Below are 13,430 nucleotides of genomic sequence, written 5' to 3' on the forward strand. Positions count from 1 at the left end.
GTCTGTTTTACTGTTGTTTCTCTTTATTTTGCAAGTTTTGGGAAATGACATTAATTTTATGCATGGTTATTGTGGGGGCAATACTATTTGAGTGCATTCATTCACAGGATTAAGATGTGCTGATTTTATTTTATTATTTCTCCTGCAAAACTAAGAACTAAATATCGGTGTGAGGAAACTGAGGGTGTGAGTAACAGAGAATCCGCCCTCCATAAGGTCCGTACAGGGTAGGTAAGCGTGACGTAAATGGGTCAAATCTAGACCGGGCTCTCCAGTACAAATCGATAAGGAACGGGCCCTCTCTTGGGAGTCTGGTACTTGACACCGGTGTGACAGAATGGACGTCCCATATGATTTTAGTACAGGTTAGGGTTGGGAAGGGTGGAGGGGTCGTAGCAATAGTCCGAAGGTTCATTTGTCCGAATGCTCACTATAGAACCTTCGGACCAATGAACCCTTGATTAAAAAAAAAGAACGATGAAAACTTTACTATTTTTCGGACCAATGAACCTTCGGACTATCGAGACGCCCCCAAGGTTGTATTTGGGGTTAGTATAAGGGACGAATGTCACCTGTACCAAAAGATGGGGACGGAGTACGGTTCCTAGCAGACTACCTTTCCTGTCACACCTGGGCTTACCTGTACAAACCAATAGGGTCTGGACTCTACCATGGGGATCTCTGGTACGTGACCCACTCCACGTGTTTGTGGTTCATTTCAGATTAAAGCTATACTTTTCATTGAGTGTGGTCTTCCTTTACAGCAAGCGGATGTGGTTGAAGTTTGAGGGTTTAGCGATTACACAAAGGCCAAATACTAGAAACTCATTACCATATACCTAAAACTGATATCATCTAGACCTACATCATTTCTGCCGAAATTGAATAATTTCTGTTTTTCGGATAGTTGAGAATTTAGGAATATTGTATTTGATTCTACGGTAACTAAAAGCGTAAAATAAGCAGAATATGAAATAAATAGAATATGTGACAGAGATTGGACTTTTAACATGCATCTACTCGTTCAGTCATTGTTAGCATTTATTTTCAATGGTAAGATGCCAGTAAATAGTTGAAGATCTTTTACTTAGTTCGTGTGCTGACTGATATAGAGAAATTCTTTCGGTCGGCACAAGTAGTTCCAACTTCTTGGTCGGCATAAGAGTCCAGATAAGGCGAAGTGATCTGTATGAACTCTGGCATATAACTGTGAGTGGAAAACGTGTAAAACATGATGAAATTATGTTTGCACAGCTTCGTCTGTTATCAAACCTCGACCCCAGACGATTGCCCAGACCAGATCCGCTTATCGTCTCACCTGTATAGTATTACCTGTATAGGAGCAGGGTTAACCTCGTTTAAACGCACCCTGGCGACGGCTCTTGCAGGTTTAGGTTTAGATGACAAAATCGCCAGACGAAAAACTGATTTGCTCGTGTGTTAACTGCTCTCTTGGTGGCTTTTTGGGTTGATTCTGGGCTTCGTGATTTTATATATTATGGGTAGAATAATTTAACCATTTCAGCAATCCGAGCTAAAAATCTGCAGCTCGGGGCATGTTTTCTCTCCGCACTTTGGAAGGTTGTGGCTATCCTGTTCTGCCCAAATTATCTAAAAGACCACTCAATTTTAACACGAGAAGTTACAGACATGGTTCATTAAGCCTGCTAATTGTGCTGGCAATCCCACAGTACGTAAACCCTTGAATATTTCCATACGGATAAAACCAAGCGTGGCTTCACATCAGAGCCGTAAAAGGACCCGTGAACTCTTTACTCGGGGTTATCCATGAACTGGGCTAAGGTCACGAAAACTAGTTAGCTTGACTTTGTTATATCTCCAAGGTCACGTTGACCTTTGAGGACTACTATTTCAAAATAGATAACAGCTTAATGGCCATAGAGAGATTTTTTATCATTTATTTATTGACATTTTTTCTAGAAAGAGCATATACCGGCACTAGTATAAATATATATATATATATATATATGACACGTCAAGGCATGTAGATGTTATTTATATAATATTTTAAAACTTCCTACTACAAACAGCGTAAAGGAGGTCTACAGCCCCATATATAAGGGTCACCTTCTCCCCGTTCCTGATTAACTCCTTATTTTCACCTTTTTTCTCCACTGACAACTGTTTCTTCATCGTAATCGGATGAATTTACGAGTTTTATACATATGGTTTAGCGATTACTATTGTATATAAAGGAAAGAATAATTGAAATCATTTACTTAATTTATACCAAAAAATTGGATAAAGGGTATCAAAGCTGCTGTAACCAGAGTGGCTGGCACTCCAGTTCTTGATTTAAATAAGAGGTTTTAGAATCTACCAAAAGTCCCGCTCACCCATAATAATAGTAAAATAATAGAAACATGTATGTATGTACCCTCTACCAGGGCTGCAATTATTATTGTGGACATTTTTTGCTGAATCGACTGAGAGCCAAAATGACTGTCTACTTATCCATAGACATATCTGTGAATATCTGTGGAAAATCAATCTGTCGCCCTGGTAGAGGGTAGTATGTATGTATGGCATTTTCTTTGTTCTAGCCTTTCTATTAAGATCACAAAAATGATATGAATGATAGTGAAAAATACACGATTCTAAAATAGTTTGGAAATATTTGCGCTTGTCCTTCTTTCTGCGTATGTACGTGCAAATAAGCAGCTGATATAAGGATCTGCAAAGTGGAAATTTAAAGGGGTTGGTTTTTTTTACCGGCTTTTTTACCGGCTTGTTGAACCTTATCTTGTACTGTTTTACCTCCACCAACTACTTTCATCTCTCTCTCTCTCCCTCTCTCTCTCTCTCTCTCTCCAACTACAGTCAAAACTATTACCCCCCGTGTCTTTTTAATCGGCTGATAACAAGTGTGCGGTAAGTTTTAACAGTAATTTCCATACCGCCCCGACACTTTTTTTTTTGCCACGTCATGTTCACAGGAGTCAAAGTCTTCTTTAATGCTTAATCTAGAGCTCTTTTAATAATCGTGACATTTATCGCGGCGCGTTCTGAAGACTAAAAATGGACACCCTCTCCCCAAAAAGAAAGAATCAAAACGCGTCCTGAATACGCCGCGGCGCGAATTGAAAAACGTCAGGTAGTTTTCATTGATATCTGCACGTTCTGCACTCGGCCTATTGTCAGCAATCTGCCCCGTGTGAGCGTCGTGATTTTTAAAGCCAGGATGAAAAAAAATCCCCCCGGGGTGTTAGTTTGGTAAGATCATGGGCACGTTTGTCTGTTTAGATTAAACTCGACGCAATAATTAAAGTTCAACAATCAAAGAGTAGCAGACAAAGCGCCGATTAAACCTGGTGGCAGTAGTTTTGTGAAAGGTGTCAGATTAAGGTTTGAGTCTCGAGATACAGACCCCCTGATACCAGTTTATGGAACAGAAATTTGATTAAAGATCTTGTACACTTCGTCAGGTTATCTAAGAAATCAATACGCTCCTTTCATGTTCAGATTCGTTCCTTCTATCAAACCAGAGAGAGATGATAGTTTTAAAGACCTGTTCCCACATCAGTCCTGATCGCAACCGATTACACATTTCCTCATTACCGGTGCACCATCCACCATCAACTGTATTGTTGTCGAAATCTCGAAATCTGACTGATATCTTATGGGTATAAAACTTATCTGTGACACAATGCTGAATCATGGAATTACATAGTTCCATGGTTAAAAAAACGCCTCGGTTTTTTAAAATCTGGATTTATAAAGCGTTATTGGATTTGCCTCTTAAATTAAAAGATTGTATTGAGTTACTTTTTAACGTAAAAAGGATTTCAATATCGTGGCTTTTAATGAGTAATAGCATTGAATTACGCAGTGAGAAAATTAGAGAAAATAGAAAAAGAAAAATTTTTAAAAATGGAAAATTTCCAATTGATATCTTTATTAGGTCATGACTTTTGGAAATGTGCTCTCTAGAATATGATGTTTTAAAATGATTAAGGGATTATGAAAACATTTGGATAAATATTTATAAAAATGCTAAAATAAGACAAATATTGCGAATCTTTGTCAATAAGTTTTCACCAGGAAAAATTATAACATCGAGGAAGCCTTAACTTCGGCCTGTATAGCGTGGTTCCTTTTAATTCGGCCTATAATTTTGTTTGGTGGGGTTTCCTCTGCTGCAGATAGGAGTATAATAATAATAATAATAATAATAATAATAATAATAATAATAATAATAATAATAATGGTTTATTAGGTAAAATTACAACCCTAAGGTTGGAGTTGTACAAAGAATGTTTAAAAGAAAATTGACAATAAACTTTAAATTATAAAACAATAAATTATTCCTAAAATACTACAAAGTAAAAAGGCATTCATAAATAACTACAAGGTTGTAAGAATTTGGTGTTGTTTCGTAAAGGGGTGTTTCTTTCAGTCAATAAATGTCCCAACTTTTTGCACTACTATTACAGCATGATATCCTCGGCGAGTGTGTGGGTGTGTGTGTGTGTGTGTGTGTGTCGGGAGAGGGGGGGAGAGAGAGAGTCTGTGACCGAATCTGCACTTTTATTTTGGAAAAGAACCAGACCCAGGAACCCCCCCCCCCCCCCCCCCCACTCCCACCCTAGCACCACACTGTGAACGCTCAATGCTTAACTGGTCGCAGCGCGCTGGTCAAACTCCGCTAGCCTCTATCCACTTAAGAAGTTGTAACTTCTTGGTCCACTGAAGACCTAGATATGAGGACATACGAACTCGTTTCTCGTGTGTCACGCTCACCAGATTGCATTGTCAGTGTACTGACGTCACGGCAAGCCACTGATTCCGAAAGTCACGATGCTGTCTTATCAATTGTCAACCATAAAGACCAAATAAAATTACTGTTGTCACAGTTCTCGCTTTGCAATAAGCGCGGTGCGTTGATATTCTGAAATTACTTGTTAGCATTCAAAGCGGGGTTCACTGGATTTAATTTTACGGTGAAAGAGTAGTTTACTGCAATATTTGGAGCGAGGGATTCGTGTCCAATTTATCACTTTAATTATTCAACTCAACAGGCGAAATCTATACATTGCATAACGATTTATTCGATGACAGAGTGCCCTTTAGCTGAAAGGAATAAGTATGGAAACTAGAGAGGTGTTAACTATACGCACTGACTGTTCTAAAATCGATGATTTTTGACCCGAAACCTACTTACATCATTTATATAATAGATAAAATGAACCAGGATTGAATGGGCTCTGTTGAATGCGACTCCATTTCTCTAATTTCAGTGTTGCGTTAAGGATGGATGATATGAGTTTAGTGCAAGCCACGTCGTGACGGCGACGTGAGAGATTAAAAAAAAAAACAAAAACATAAAAAAAAAAAAACAGTTTCCTCGATTATCAATTATGTTATTGTTCTTAATATTAAAAAAAGTTTTAAAAAGACCGTGGGAGGTATAAATACCGAACCCTTTTGGTTATTACATACCAAAAATTCCATCATAAGTGTTCACCCTGCACCACATTTTATTTCACACTCTCGTGGGGTGAGCACTTAGTTCAAATTATAAAGCAGTATGTCACCAGAGGGCCCTGGTGTATAGAAAAAAGATCAATGCACTTTATTAATATAGCACTTCATAGTTAATGCTGAAAACGAGGAAGCGTTGGGCAGACTTAGCCATTTTTGTCGTTATGTGTCTGGCGCAGTAGGAGATGTAGAACATCTCCCAAAGGTAGCATTAATTGAATGTCAAAACGCTAACGCTACATAAGATTTATTTTCATACGGTGGTAATCAACAAAACTAATTTGAAAGAAGCAAACCTTCGCCTCAATCAAAGAGATCCTGACAACACTGCTCAAAATGTGTTTTTGAAATATTTTCTCCTTAAAGCTGTCGCTTTGACGTTCTAACCTTAAAGGGATAACAACTCTTCGTATGAGATCTGTTTCACAATATATACTTTGTAAACAACTCATAGAAATGTATTTTACCACAAAACTGCAGTTATAGCAATAAATCTGAAATCGGTACTTGCCACCCAACCACGTGACCTCCACAGATGGTTATACTCTGTAATAAGCTCTTAAGAGATTATTAAAAAAAGTTTTTAGAAAAAAATCAGGGACTAACTTTTAATGTAGAAATGGACTCATTAACCATTGGTAAGTATGGGAAAACTGCTGTTTACCCCAAGAAAATTCATTTTTTGGCCAAAATGAATAGTTGTTATCCCTTTAACATTTACGCAGCAGTCGCAAACCAGGGCGGACGCCGTAACATACGCATCTTTCACATCTTTAACACCCGACTTCTCATTAACGTCACGTAATTCCACAGAGGTCGAGGTAGAGGTGGTGAATGTCATGATGTAAAAAGGGCAAGCTGACAAGTGGTCTTAGTTTACGGCACTAAGTCTGGCTGAATTATGTTATAAATGAATATAAAAGATGGATAGGCCTGTAAAGCTACAACCTGGCTCCTTATTTACTTATTTATTTATTTATTTATTTATTTATTTATTTATTTATTTATGTTTAATACTGCCTACCAGTGTCCTTTCTACTCACTTAGGGCAGACAAATTCATAAAATATATGGATTGCAATTGGTCCATACCAATTTCCTAATTAAACATTCAATTACATGTCCTTCAGTTTCAAAGCAACAGGAAATATCCGAGTAAATGTCTGATGTATTTTCTAGACTGCCGCATTTCAGCCTCATCCAGTTCCAAGATAAAAAGGCCGGTAGTTAAAGGTCAGCGAACTTTTAATGCCATTCCACCACAGTGTTTCCTAAGGTGGTTTAGATATGACCGGCCAGACCTTGGTTAAAACGTTTTCTTTTTTTTAAATGTTATATAAAAAATGTAATTTTTCAAATAGAATATATGATTTTTTTTTATACTTAAAAACCGCATTCTGCTAGGGGACTCACGTTGTCATGCCACACGTTTCCTTAAACTCTATAAGCGGGGTCTTTAAAGGATCACAGGAAAACGCTTTAAATATTTGTAGGTTTACCCAGATGTGTCCTTTGCTGACCCTCTCACGTGAGTCTGACTGACCAGCATATCGATCAGCTGACCGTCAAAACTGAAAACACATGTCCCAACTCGCTACGATATTGTAGTATTCAAAGTGGGTAATTTGATTGTAATTAATAATATACTATGTAATTGATAAGAATTGTAATATGTAATCAATAATAGAATTACCCCTGGAAACAACAACAGGGGAGGGGGCTGCACGTGATAAGCGGCCCTGCACGTGAGCACGTGTTGCACGTGTTGGATGGATTGGATAAGCATGACAAGGTGAAACGCCGCCAGGTGTTTGAAGTCTACAGCCAATAACTTACAGTAGCTTAGCTGACTACCTTAAGTTTGGTTCAACCTGTATTATTCCAAAGGTCATTTATAAATTGCTGATTTTGCTTGCGTCTTTGCAAAAGTCAGTTCGACAATGAAAAAAATTAATATAATAAAAAATGAGATAAAGATAGTAAATGAAAATACGAATAAAGACAAAAAATTAATGCAAGTTGGCAAAAAAAAAAAAAAAAAAAAAAAAAAAGAAAAAAAGAAAGTGTCGCTTATCCAAGATGTTATGCAGTGTAGGGATCATCTTGTGTGTTCTGGGTCATATTTCTGTTGGGTTAAGATAGATGATATACGGAATAAATGGTCGGCAATTGCTAGTTTATTTTTCCCTCTAGATCGAAATGTTTGCTGTCTATTTCTCTCCCGAAAGTCAACTATCTTTGACCCCGTCATATCCGAGACAGTTTTGTTTTGTTATGATTTTTATAGGATCAAAATAAACGTTCGATTCTCAATTAATTTTGCATAACAGTTTATCACTCGATTTACTTTTGCGCAGCTTATTTTGCCCTATATCATTGAAAATTTCCATCATGTGATTCGAAGTTAAGTATTATCAAGGGATAACTCTCATGTATTTTGCAGTCAGCAAAGAAATCTTTACCATACGAAGCTCTGGTAGTGTCTGGTAGGATGCGATCTTTCTTTTACCATCTTATTTTTTGCCTTAAACCCTTTTTGATTAAACTTGACTCTTAAATACAAAGTGACCCCCTTTAAGTAAACATCACCCGAAATTAAACAAAACTCAGCTGCGTTTCTTTTACATACTGTGAATATTTACCCCGCTTATTCTTCACGGCGGAATCATGAATTTTTTGCCGACATTTTCTCATTTAAACCGTGTTAAGAAATTCACCGAGACGCGGATAAATTCGATCAGTGCTAATGAGTGGTGTAAGCTAAATATAAAGCACGCCCCATGGGACACAGTTTGCCCCTTAAAAGTCTGCGGTTATGTTATCTGGACGCCGAAGAATGTGATTTCCTGAAAAATCCAGGCACCGATTTAGCAAGGAGGGCCAGGGCAAGACTTCGCTGTTTTTTTATTATTGTCTTTTTAATGATTATTTTTCAAAATGCAGTGACTAGAATTACGAAATATTAATATTAAAACAATGACGTTTCAGTACGTGTTCAACTGTAAATACCACTCACCCATTCTGAGAAAGAAAGTTAAAAACAGCGGAAAGGCAGCGGAAAGCAAAACCAGTCATACAGACGGATGTATCGAAGAGGGCAGGATGCAGGATAAATCAAAATTAATACCAAAGAAGTTTCCTCATTTTTGACGGTTCAGATACCCCTTGTACACATAGACCAAATACCACTGCGGCCATTTCGACCAAATGTCATGGCGGTCAACCAAGGACAGGTACCTGTGAAGTTGGCCTTTCCACCATAAAATATAGCCTCATTTCACCTGTACTCCTATCTAATCACCTATTACACATTTCAGATTGATTTATCTGTTTACACCTGTAGAGACAGACGCTCACTGACCATCGCATTCCTTCCTTATTGGCCCCAGGTCAGTGACACCTGGTGATAAACGGCTTTTAATGACCAGGACATACGGCAAAAAAAAAACAAAAAAAACCTCCACCTGGTCTACCTGTGAATATGAACTGTTTGTCATAAATCAACATTCCCAATGGAGAACCAGTCCCTGTAAGAAGACAGAGGTTTTGTACATATTGTGTTCTGGCATAGCTTGAACCACTTATTCTCACCGATTATATCCACGCTGGATAGCATCCTAGCACTGTTCAAATTTCAATCAATACATTTTTTGTGATATTACCTGTCACAGTGAAGGTGTGGGTGTGAGGGCACCTGGGCCCTGAATTTTAAAGGTTTCTGGGTGCTACCCAGGTACCCAGGTCCGTGGGCGGGTGAGTGGGGTGGGGTGGGGTGGGGTGGGGTGGAGTGGGGGTCGGAGGGTTGGTATCGAAAGAACCGCCCCTTTGGACGGAAAAGGTCTGCTTTTTTCAGAAAAAGAATCCCCCTTGAAATCTTTGTTAACAGGCCTGTCATCTCTAACGCTCTGGGCAGGGCACCTATTGACTCCATCAAAATTATAAATCATGGACGGTGTATTATCATTATTATTATTATTATTATTATTATTATTATTATTATTATTATTATTGACAAGTTTAGAAGTAGTTTTCCGTCGAAATTTTGATGCTTTTCCCCTAATTTCACTCTATTTCATCTAATTCAATTGATACACGGTATTCAAGTTTTCAAATCAAGTTTTTAAATTATCATTTGAGCCATTTGAAATTGACGAACGCCTTAAGCCAAGTGATTAAATTGAATACGCTTTAAAGCCCACGTAGAGCGTTACAGACGGTTTTCATCTCAGGGTTTTTACAGCAGTGCAGTCATTGATCCTCCATTAGATGAGGGTCACCAAGTTTATTGCGACATTTGCCCTTAATAGAAATAAATGTTTGCCAGCCAAGGTCATTGTTTTGACAGAGTTTTTAGAGCGAAAAGCTCCCGCTGCACCATGATCAAGGAGGTGGGGACGAGCGAGGATGCGTCAGCATTAAATAAAGCAACCTCAACTAGGTAGAATATTAATATGATGGTCCTGTCCAAAAAAGCGTTGCGGTCAGTTGTTACATATATCACTGTAACTGTTCGGGTGGTGGTGAGATAGATCTGGTAAATACAGAGTTCATGTCTGTTTTTCTGCAGTTAGCATTCTTTTCGGATACCTTGCATTGTGTAAGTTGACGAAAGTACCAGATCTCTTTGGTACCGGCTGTAAACTTTTAAGGTACAGGTGCACTCAGAGAGAGAGACTAGGGGTACAATGTAGTAGTAAGTAATGGAGGGGGTCTAGGGGAAGGGGAAAAAGAGTTCATGATAGGTCAACATCCCAAGAACACAAGCTGCGCCCTCTCTACTTTAAATTATCGCATTGTATCTTTGACATTACGTCACGTGGCTGTGCGGTGAACTACCAACATTTGCGCAAAAACTTTGTGAGCAAATTTTTCATATTAAGCATAGATGTCAGTCTAATCAAAAACCGGCCCATACCAGTCTTGCCCGGACCATAAAGTAGGTTTTATTTCATGGATTGGCTTTCTAACTAATTGACATGGCATTAAGCTTCGGTTTCCTGTTAAAGATCAGTCGACTTTCTCTCTCCAGAGGTTGGACTTCCACACAACCAATAGCTTCCAATAACATAAAAACTATAGACGGAAAGAATTTCCTCTGGGCTTTGGACGATCGATAAGTGGGACTAATTCCTACATTTAAGCAGAAAAAGCGGTGTCATAATCACTGCACTCTGGGCGATATTTCATAGGACCATACTACAATCAGGTGCTTATTCCACATAATTTGGTAGTCGTTGTAATTATTTTGAAAGTCACAAGCCAAGTTTCTAGTGGGACATTCGTTTGATAATGCTGTCGGTTGCACGTTCTTTTAAAATTTATCTTACATCCTTTCCATCCTGGTGACAACTAATTATCTGAAATCCAGGTTTTGTACAAGGTACGCGGCATGGGTGAGTTTAAAAATTTGCCAAAGTACGGCTGCCCAAGTAAGTCTCTTTGCATAATGAATAAAAATTCATAAAACGTAGAATATCTTGTACCAATGCATTTTAAAATCCTCGTGTGGTTGCAAGCGATCGATGTTGACACTTTTCTAAGCTTTTCTAAGTTTCGCTGATGACAAAGAAATCCAGTTTAAGGTACTCAGGGTATTCATGACGTCACCTCTGACGTCATACAAAATCTTTATGGTTATATCTCAATAAAATACATCAAATAACTTGCCAGAGCCAAACGGCATCAATTTCCGGTGTTCCCTTTGGAGATATTAAGTGTCAGCGTGAGTTACATGTCACTCAAATAATATTGTCAACTTCCAATAACTAGCGTATTTTCATCTTCTTTCGGTTGATTACTTTTGCCTTAAGTTTTTTTTTTTCAAAGTTAGTTTATCTTAAGATAGAATTAAAATAAAATTTATTGCCATACTTAATTTTAGAGCTATTTAGAGTTTTGCCTCACTGGCCATATTCTATTGACAGATTAATCAAAATAGGAAATAATTGCTTGGTCGCAAAACTAACTAGATATTTCACATTGATATTGCAGGGGATGATTTGCAGCACGTATATTGAAGCCAAAACAAATTTGATCAGGGGCAACCGGCCAAGGACACTTTTACTGAAACGCATTAATATAGATCGATCATTGGCACAGAAAAAATAACGTTATGGGCCTGGTATGATCGCGATTTAGATTAAAATCTGCAGAAGTACAGAAATAGATTACTTTAAGGTGGTATTAGTTCGATATACTGTCATTGCCATGGATAGATGAGATTACGTGTAGGAAAGCAAGCGCCGTCAATACATAGAGCTAATAACGTTAGGAGTGTGGGCCTGATGCTTTCACATCTGCCTGCTAAAAATATGAAGGAAATTTGGCGCACCCATTTTTCATGTTTTGTTGCACATAAAGGTCCTATATTAAGCCAGCCTTGGCACTGAGGGATACCCTCTCCTTATTCTGACTGAAATGGAATAAAAAATTCTCCTCATTTCTCCGACCAGTAAGTACCTACAGACCCATTCCCACATGTTCTAATATTTACGAGCAGTATATCTTACCAGCTTCCCAGTATTTTTATGATGATACCATTCGTGGTCGAAAAACTGATATAATTTTTTCAGTTCATTGTGTCTTGACTCCCACCACGGTTATAAGGACGTTATAAAGTGTCCTTAACGTTTCAACCCAATATGTTGTATATGCATGCATTAACGGAATACAAGCAATCTGCACAAAATACACAGGTGGATTCATGGGCATCGATCCAGCCCCCCACCCCACCCCTCTCCAACATATACACTTTGTAAATGGCGGATCCAATTCTCTATGTTTGTAATCAAAAATGTGAGAAAAGACACATCATAAGACCCCACTGCAGACTGTGTCTGGTCCTCGGTACTGCAGTTTTCCAAACTGTGCCATATAGTCACAGGGTTCTCTGCGGATGCACATATTAGAAAAGAAAAGAAAATTTGCCTCCTTCCCCCAACCCCAATTTTATATCCTTATTCCTCCAGAGAGATATCTAAATAAGGAAGGCCACTTATCTATTAAACAGCGAAGTATTTTAAGAACAAATGATTTCCATTTCAATGGAAATAGTTTTGGGCAGGGTTTCTGACATGCAGGCTGTTTTAGAGATGGCTATTTTTAAACAAACATAATTACTTTCATATAAATATTAAAAACCACTTTGTTGATTAAAAAGGCTGTATTATATGTCTTGTCAGTTAATTGGCAATATACATGGCGTCCGTAATCCCCTTAACATTATATGTTAAAAACCAGTCAGGAACGATCTTTATAGTATTTCAATATATTTGTTCTTCGACTGTGACATCCTAGTTATCAAATTCGATTTATCTCTGCATTTATCAGACCACTTCAGTCGTGAACATTGCATCATCGTATAAATAAGGCCCTACCTAGTTTTACGACTTAAGAAATATTCCCGAGTGCTCGTTTATTTAGTCTATCACTTTTATTTGTAATATTTTCAGGCGGTCGGACAAAACCTAAATATTTCCCACGTCAAATGGTCAACCCATATCACCAAAGGTTACCTGCGTCACAGCACGTAGACCTAAGGTGAAAAATTACCTGGACATTTTGAAACGTACCCTATGGGTAATAATCGTCTGGCATTTTGCTCCGGTTACCAAGGGTTGTTAATACGTTTCCAAGTCATATTGTAGACCGCGGTTAAGCTGCGTGGAAATTGTGTTCGGCCATCTCGGGTGAAAACTACTTGTCAAAACACAGACAGCTAACTGGATGCAATGGCGACATTCAATGTGAAACGGTGATAGGACATGTGTCGTACGTTTTGTCTGCAATTTACCTCCATCACTATGGAAGGAGAGAGAGAGAGAGACTAGAGTCAGACTAGGGGGGAGAGGGAAGAGAAGAAGAGAGAAAGATGGGAGACAGTGTACATGCGTGTACATGTAAGATTTCGGATCACTTCATGCCGCTTGA

The sequence above is a fragment of the Lingula anatina genome, chromosome 4 (genome assembly GCF_051362555.1).
Source record: "Lingula anatina isolate TDL-2025a chromosome 4, LinAna3.0, whole genome shotgun sequence".
NCBI classification, from domain to species: Eukaryota; Metazoa; Brachiopoda; class Lingulata; order Lingulida; family Lingulidae; genus Lingula; species Lingula anatina.